Genomic DNA, 9,170 nt, shown 5'->3' on the forward strand with positions numbered 1-9,170 from the left:
ATACGTTTGGGGTACATAAGATTTTTTTTTTTTTTTGTATGTTTCTGAAACGCTGCATTTATTTAATGAAAAAATACAGTAAAACATTATTAAAATTTAAAATAACTTTTATATTTGGATACATTTTAAAATGTAATTTATTCCTATAAAGGCAAAGCTGAATTTTCATTACTCCAGTCTTCAGTGTTACATGATCCTTCAGAAATGATTCTAATATGCTGATTTGCTGATTTTTTTTTTTAGTATTCTTTGATAAATAGAACGTTAAAAAGAACAGTGTTTAAAAGAGAAATCCTTTGAAATATTTATTTTCACTTTAAATCAATTTAATGCATCTTTGCTAAATAAAAGTCTTAATTTCTTTCAAACAATCTTATTTACCCCAACTTTTTGAATGGGAATCCCTTCCTCTCTCCTCTCTACTGTCATGCCAGCAAGCTTGCAACACATTTAATACTATGAATGAAACTACCACAGCTAGCAGCTTTCATTCATCAAAAAAGAAGTGTATTCTGTGCCATTAGTCTTGCGATATTAATGTAACTCCTCATCTGTTACTGAGGATAATATTATTTCTGATTCTACTAAAACTTACGGCCGGAATTGTGAGATTTTGAGGCTGTAGTCATAAGTGTTTCATTCATGCATAATCAGTGAGCTCCTATTCAGTCATCAGTCTCTTGGGCCAACTGTTTCCCTCTTGGCCACAAATGCGAGCTACACGTTTAAAAACAAATTCTGGCCAGGGCCCTGTACTACTGGAAACATCTCAAATGTATGTCAACAAAACTAGCTGCAGCATTTGGCATCCGCTCTGATGATGTTTAATGAAGCGAACAGCGTAAACCAATAAACAGCTGTTCTGTGTAGAACGGGTCCTTGATTCTTTGGTGCTTGACTGAAGTAGGAATTAGTTCAATGACTAATTCAATAGTTGTACAACCATTGGAACAGGTCATCTCATTTTTAAACCAACCCATATCATAGTTTTCCAATGTGTTATCCAACCACAAGAGATCTTGTGTACGGTTTATGATCAAAAAAATATTTTGTAGCAAGACCAAACAAATCGCTCTGTTTAAATCAGAAGATAATTCATGTCTTTTGTGGTGCATGCATGTGATGTGATCAGATATATGGGCACATAATGTGTCTCCGTCCTAGCTCTGAGAGAAGTATTCTAGTACGATACGTAGATGACCCAGTCTGTCCTTCAGGGAGGTCAGAGACAGAACGGTGGTCTGATAGGCTGGATCTAACTGCAGCACTGACAGCAGCCACCAGCACCAGGCCAGCCCATTAGCAGATGCCTGCAATGCACAAAAACACATTCATTCTCGTTAGGGAGTTACTATTAAAATGCACAATCTGTAGTTTTGCTAATAAAGCAATATTCTGTGGGCTCTGACCTGTATATCGTCCTCTTTCTCGGGCATGATGCCGTACTGCCGGCTGATCTGCTCCTGAATGCGGCTGTTCAGACGGTGGTACCACTCTCTCGCCTGCTGATACACACTGTCATGGAGATGCTGCAGTAATTCAAGCTCGGCACCTTCGACCTAAACGCAAATGCATGCAAATGTCAGGTAGACAAACAAGTAGAAGTTTTACTTCAGCTTCAGGATAAAGTAACGCTTGTGTAATCATTATGTAGATGGGTTTGAAAAGAGCTTGAATTTGTTGACTAACAGGCAGGTAAATCACAAGCTCCTCTTCCTAATGTTTGCTAAATACTCTTGCAATTAACTCTAATTAACATGAAGTATTTATTTGATATTAAATTTGCAGTACTAACAAAAGGTTTTGTATTTATTGTCATTATAAGCAATCCATCACAGGCTCAGGCTTGTGATAGCAGTAATAACTCTCTCTCATGAATCTTTAATAGATGCTTTTCATTAAATTCTTAATCATGACACCTTATTTAGATGGTTAAGACACATAACCATAGGGAACATGACTAGAAGATTAAAGCGTTTTAACATAACAGAAAACGAGACTACACAAGAATGTCACTGTTGCCTAAAAGCATTTCATTCATGTTTTAAAACGTTTAATTGCAGGAGTAAAAATTAAATCTTAATATGATCCACCTTAATGAAAACAGTATTTATACACTATATTATGATAAGTAGTTGTGATTGATAGTTAATATGACAGGAAAAGCTTGCTATTACCACAGTTTACTGTGGGAGAATACTATACTGAGTTTTTAGAGGAAGTACATAGACACTAGGGTAAATTATAGAATGGAAGTGTGCCATCAGGAAACATCTCAGATAAACATGTGCCAGATCTCTATTATGACAGGAACTATAATCTTTCATGCGAGAAGCGCAATTTCCTTTACATCCAGTGCTGTTTTACAGAAACTACTTATCTTAAGTTTAAGATCTGACTAAACTAACTGAAATCATCATGATTACTAAACAGATGAAATAGAATTCTTGAATTTCAGATGTTTCTGTAATAAATCCCCATGAGCACAATTTCATTTACATTACAGGAAGAAAATTGTTGTATAATCTGGTTATACGGTTTAGATTTTGAATATCTGCCATACAGTCTGACTTCATGCGTATTAATACCACTGTATTGCAATAAAGACTTTTTCCAATGTCATTTTTCTTGGCCTTAGATCTAAGTTAGGGCAGTCTGTAACCTCTGACCTTATGATCTTCCAGGTACTCAATATCAGCTGTGTGGTAGCCATCTGTCTGTCCTCTCCTGAGCACTCGGAAGCGACTTCCTCCCACTGTTTCCACATAGGAGCGACCATAGGCATTCCATATTTATTCCATATACACATATATAACACTGCTAACCCCAAACTGTTGAAAGCAAAAGTGTATTTATATTTATATAATAAATAACAACTTAAAGTTTCTTAAAATCTGTAATAGTGCAGAAGTTATGATAGATGCTAACTGCATGATCTTTTATTTGTATACCCTTTGCCATGCTCGTAGCTGCACATGCCAAACTTTTTGGTGCCCGTCTCCATACATCGCCGCATCATCAGACGGTAACGAGGCTCAAAGATGTGCAGTGGACATGGGATGCCAGGGTACGCCACCGTGCACACAAAGATCAGGATGTCCTTAGTCAAACTAGAGATAAGAGAGGGCAATTAATAAATAATTCTGCTTTTGCATAACTTTTCCCGGTATCCAACAGCTTCTGGACTGCTAAAACCACTGCTAGACATTTTAACCATCTCATTTTGTCCCATTTCATTGCGAAAAGCATCATTTTGCAGATACTGGAGTTGAGCAGCTTAGGAATGTGAGTTGATAGTAACGTATAGACAGGACTACTGTTTTTTTGTTATCACTGAGAGGGGCACACACTTTGAGAGCTCTGCCATCTCTGCCTCGTGCACCTGTTTCCTTTCTGCCAATTGCTGGGGGAAGAGGCGGGACATGATCTCTTGCAGCAGCACGATGGTGTTGTACTTCCTGTTCTTAAAATACTGGAATAGGAAGTAATGCGGTGAGACTGAAGCGTCTATGTAACATGATTTGCTCCGTTTTTTTTTGTTTTTTTTTGTAGATTGACTTGCATTAGAAGGATCAGACTACTAGGTCTTTATTTACTCTAAGGCATGTTTCTACATGCTTCTAAATGTTAGAAACATGTAATCGTTGTAAGAGTCTATGTTTTAGTAGTACCTCCTGCAGTGGTTGTTTACAAAGTGGACAGCGTAGATTATGGTCCAGACTTCTCTCAATGCAGTTTTTGCAGAAGGTGTGTCCACAGGGTGTTGTCACTGGCTCATAGAATAACCTTTAATAATCCATCCATCATGATAGGAGCAACGATAAGAAGTGGGCAATTAACAAATAATTCTGTTTATGCACAACTTGTGTAAGTGATGTACAGCAAGCGGAGAGACTGCTAGATATTTTAACCATCTGGTGTTATCCTATTCATTAAGAAGAGGATCATTTTGCAGATGCCGATCCAGGCCACTACAACGGTAGAAAATTCAGCTGATAATAACCATAATATTTTGCAATACATTTGGAGAACCACAAAACAAGAGTAAAACAGTGTTATTTACCCTATATGTTATTTACCCTATATTGAATTACACTGGTTTAAAGTATTACAAAAGTATTGTCTTCAAATAAGCAATTGCCTGCTGTAATCTAACATTTAAATACTATAGCAAAGCTAAAGGAAATTAAAGTGTCTGGTAGCAGGAAATAATGCCAGTAAAGCAGGACGCACTATAAATCTCCACTGACCTGATGCAGAGAGGGCACTCAAAATCAGTCACTGTCAGAACGCTGAGGCAGGACTCTCTGCCCGCATTGCACATACCTACAGAATCAAACAAACAAAATCAAGCTTGAATAGATGTCATTTTGATTTGTTGTCTGATCATGCTAATGAGGACGTAAAATGAAGAGAGAATTGGTTGCGCCTTGATTATGAAGTCAAATGTAATAATATTTATATTCATAATAATTATTCATCCATCCATTCTCCAAACCGCCTATCCATTGTAGGGTCGCGAAGATGCTGGAGCCTATTAATAATAATTTTAATGATAATGTAAATGTATAAGTTTACAGTTGGCGCAAGCCACATTAAAGTGATTATTACATTTTGAATATGGCTATTTTTCTTTCAATTGTGAGACAATTTTTATTATGAATGGATGTGCTTTATTTCACTTCTTTTGGACTGATGCACTGCAACACCCGCTGACTGCCATTAAACAGCTTGGAAGATCAAAGACAATTTTTAATATAACTCCGACTGGATTCGTCTGAAAGAAGAAAGTCATATACACCTAGGATGCCTTGAGGGTGAGTAATTCATGGGCTAATTTTCATTTTTGGGTGAACTAACACTTTTAAGATAACCTCTGTTCTGTTTCTCTTCTCTCTTCATCATCAGTTCCTCATCATCCTCAGCCGTGGGGAGGAAGGACACAGCCTGACACAGGCTCAGACAGCACTCGCCGCTGGTGCCGTGCTTCACTTTAGTTGCATTCTAGAACAGAACAGGAAAGAGCCTGAGAGTGAAAAAAAACTTTTCATAATTGATGAAAAGCATACCAGATGATTGCCATATTAGTATCAAGGGTTTAAAAAAAATATTTGGAAAAACATTACAATAACAATAATACCAGATCTTTCCATTTGATATTTGTTGCTCACTTTACCAATGTTACATTTCAAAAGTGTCATTACACAACATCATTAGTGCTGTGCATAAACACCTCACCTGCGCGGGATCACTTTGACCTTCAGCATTCATAAACACCTCACCTGCGCGGGATCACTTTGACCTTCAGCATTCATAAACACCTCACCTGCGCGGGATCACTTTGACCTTCAGCATTGTTGTGGAAGTAGCGCTGACCATCTGGACATGAGGGGCTTATAGAGCTGGTGATAGGACAGGGATCTTGCAAGTAAGAAGTCAAAGAAGTAAAATATAAGTCTCTTATGCTCATCAAGGCTGAGTTTATTGGATCTCAAATGCAGTAAAAAAAAATCGTAATATTATTTGAAAATACCTGTTTTCTATTTGAATATATTTTAAAATGTAATTTATTCCTGTGACGGTAAAGCCAAATTTTCAGCATCATTACTCCCGTATTCAGTGTCACATGATCCTTCAGAAATCATTCTAATATGCTGATTTGGCAGTCAAGAAACATTTCATATTATTATAAACAATGAAAATAGTTGTTCTGCTTAATATTTTGTTGTGGAAGTAGCGCTGACCATCTGGACATGAGGGGCTTATAGAGCTGGTGATAGGACAGGGATCTTGCAAGTACTCAGACACAACATGCAGGATCCGTGGAACTTCTTCTGGTACAGCCATGCCCTCTGCTTCCAGTGTATCATTGAAACATTCATTTATGTTTTTAAGCAAAACATGCTCTCTTGATACTGAATCACTCAAAATGATTCTATAAGGTATGATTCCATCTCCAGAGAAGTGTTTAGCAGTATGTGATCTGTTCATCAAACCCGATTTCTGAAAAAGTCACCTTCTTAATCTGATTTTTTGCTGGGGCAAAATCAGGATGCTGCTTCAGGCAATGGTAAAACTGGATGAGGGCTTCGGTCTGTCTGCCCATTTCAAGAAGCACGTTCCCTTTACGAAAGAAACCCTACAAAACAGAATTCAAACACAAATTATTATCACAGGTAATGCTATTTAATTTATTAAATATTTAATGAACACGATAGCAAAATTCTCAGGTATAAATTTAAATCTACTGTTTTACATAAACTTTTCAGCAGTTCTTTATTGTGCCAATATGTACCATTCAAAAATCTGGGGTCAGTAAGAAGTAAAATATAAGTCTCTTATGCTCATCAAGGCTGAGTTTATTGGATCTCAAATGCAGTAAAAAAAAATCGTAATATTATTTGAAAATACCTGTTTTCTATTTGAATATATTTTAAAATGTAATTTATTCCTGTGACGGTAAAGCCAAATTTTCAGCATCATTACTCCCGTATTCAGTGTCACATGATCCTTCAGAAATCATTCTAATATGCTGATTTGGCAGTCAAGAAACATTTCATATTATTATAAACAATGAAAATAGTTGTTCTGCTTAATATTTTTGTGTTACTTGTTTTCAGAATTCTTTGATTAATAGAAAGTTCATAACAACAGCATTTATTTGCATTTAACTAAATATTCTGAAACATAATAAATATAAACTGAATGGTGGTGTATGCCAGTATACTGCTGTGAGAATAATGTCAAATCCCACAATGTGCTCTGGCCATACCAACAGATATTGCATAACTGCGAAACTGTCAGTCATTGTCATGATAATGCACAGACATTTTAGAGATTTTAGAGTGAGTGCAGAATAAATGGCAGGAAATAAAAGCAATAACCCTGGATGCAAATGTGAAATTTATATTGATTTTGTTAACACTGTTCCTAAACAAAAGTCTTGTCCCTATATGCAAATAATCAGCACAGTCAGCAAAGACAGCCCTCACCTCAGTCCAGCTGGGTCACACACAGCACAGGTCATCCAGGTCACGGAGGGCATCAGAAAAGCGACGGAGGCCCATGCAGGCCTCAGCTCGCCACACTTTCAGACTCACATCGTCAGGGGCTGTAGATACAAGAAAAGATGGACAGTGTGGCCCTCAGTCTAATTTCAGACATAGACTTTTATCTGTTTTGAGCATTTTAAATGTGCATTAACAAAAAGGGCAACCTAAATGCACATTAACACTCAGCTGTGAACAGCAGCACTCTGCATTAGCTTTCCTCCAACCACCATCAAAACACTGTGTATTAGTGCATAGTTAACTTAAATAGCATGCAACAGTCGGGTTTCCCTATGTAAAAAAATCTATAACTTATAAACCTTTAAAGACAAACCTGATGTGAGCTCCGAGGTTGCTAATCAATGGCATATTCTTTTATTGAAGCCACCTGTTCACATTATTTCAACCTATTTTAAAATGGTCTAGGATTTTGAGAGCAAAGGGGATGGTTCTTTTATGAAAACACTGTGAAAACCCCATTTTGGAACATATATTTTTAAGAGTGTGGCATATAACACTTTAACAAAGACTTTTTAAAATAGGAAAAATTAATGGAAAAAACACTTCCGGAACCAACGCAGCTAAAAAGTAATGATCTTGGATGGCATTACATGACCATCTAATAGCATAATCCAAAAGAAGGAAAAGAAAATGCCTGATGTATAAAAATTAGGTGCAACGGATATAGTTCACCTGCTACAAAATAAGCAAAGGAAGCGGTGGATGAGCGTGCATTAATCAAAGATTAATCAAACACAACTACAAAGGGATCTGGCAATGAGTGGAAATCCAACATTTCTATGAATTATTGCATAAAGAGGGGGGAAATGTATTTACGTCACTTACATATGTTCACTCTGACAGATTAAATAACCGGGTTGTTACCCATACAAAACCAGATTATGTCATAGGATCCTTGGTTACACAACAGGGAAAGTATATGTGGGGCAGAATGCTGAGTGTACGAGTGTGCCTCGTAGGGTTTATGTTACCAGACAGATAATTGCAGTCATTCAGTGGCTGTAAAATGATACGTAATTCACTAAAGGGCAAATGGTACTGTTGCTGTTAAGAGTAATGCTATATCTACAAGAGAGGAACCTTACAATATTATTAAACTGCACTAGCTCAAGCCGTCACAGGATACATTAATTGCACCCAATTCTCCACAACTGTATTTGTGCTTCTTACAATATGTCTCCTTTGTGTAGATTATATACCTAGGGGGACATGTTATTTCACTAATGTGTGCCCTAGAGGTGTTTCCATAGCCTTATTTACCCTTGGCTTCTGTCTGTTAATGACATCAGCCACTCACAACATGTTTTAACCCACTTTCCCTGCTGCTCATTAACCCTTTAGAAGACCTGAGATTCCTGAGAAATCACTGTTGCTTTCAACAACCACAGCTCTCCGCTCACTTGTGTGCGAGTAGGTGGATCACAAAGACAAAATCTAACAGTCTTCAACTAACCCACGCTGTGTTAAAATGCTGCAATCTAAGGCAAATATTTCTAGAAAAAAATGATTTCAAACTCCTGCTGCATATGGCTTTCATTATTTCTGCCTACCTGTGTTTATAGGCTTCAAAACATGCATTCAGTGTATTCCTTATGTCATTTCTCTGGTGCATTTTCCACAGTGATGACATGAACTGACATGGTTCACATACTTGGTTCATATACATGGTTCATATCTACATCTCAATTATCACCAGTAAAATATGGAGTGCCACAAGGATCTGTGCCTAGGATAGAAAAGTCCACTAAAGGAGATAGAGCTTTTTCGAATTTGGCTCCCAAACTCTGGAATATCCTTCCTGATAACGTTCGGGGTTCAGACACACCCTCTCTGTTTAAATCTATATTAAAGACACATCTCTTTGGCCAAGCATTCAAATAATGCATCTCATAATCTCGTACTGCAGTTATATCTGATCAAATGCACATTATTATTGTTTAGCTTGGGTTAAACAAATCAATTTTGCTTGGTTGGAACAGCAGCACGCTAATTATGCCTCTATTTGTTTCTCTGTTTCTGCCACGGTATAACTAGGATTTACACAAGCTTCAGTCTGGATCCAGAACACCTGAGAAGAGATGATGCCAACCCCTCAGAGGA

General features: G+C 37.2%; 1 pseudogene; it reads right to left on the reverse strand.

Annotated features, from left to right (window-relative positions):
- Window positions 1-321: 321 nt before the first annotated feature.
- Window positions 322-9,170, reverse strand: part of LOC107669102 (LON peptidase N-terminal domain and RING finger protein 1-like) — an 11,382-nt pseudogene continuing 2,533 nt past the window's right edge.

Source organism: Sinocyclocheilus anshuiensis, unplaced genomic scaffold (assembly GCF_001515605.1).
Source record: "Sinocyclocheilus anshuiensis isolate Anshui unplaced genomic scaffold, SAMN03320099.WGS_v1.1 scaffold124, whole genome shotgun sequence".
NCBI classification, from domain to species: domain Eukaryota; kingdom Metazoa; phylum Chordata; class Actinopteri; order Cypriniformes; family Cyprinidae; genus Sinocyclocheilus; species Sinocyclocheilus anshuiensis.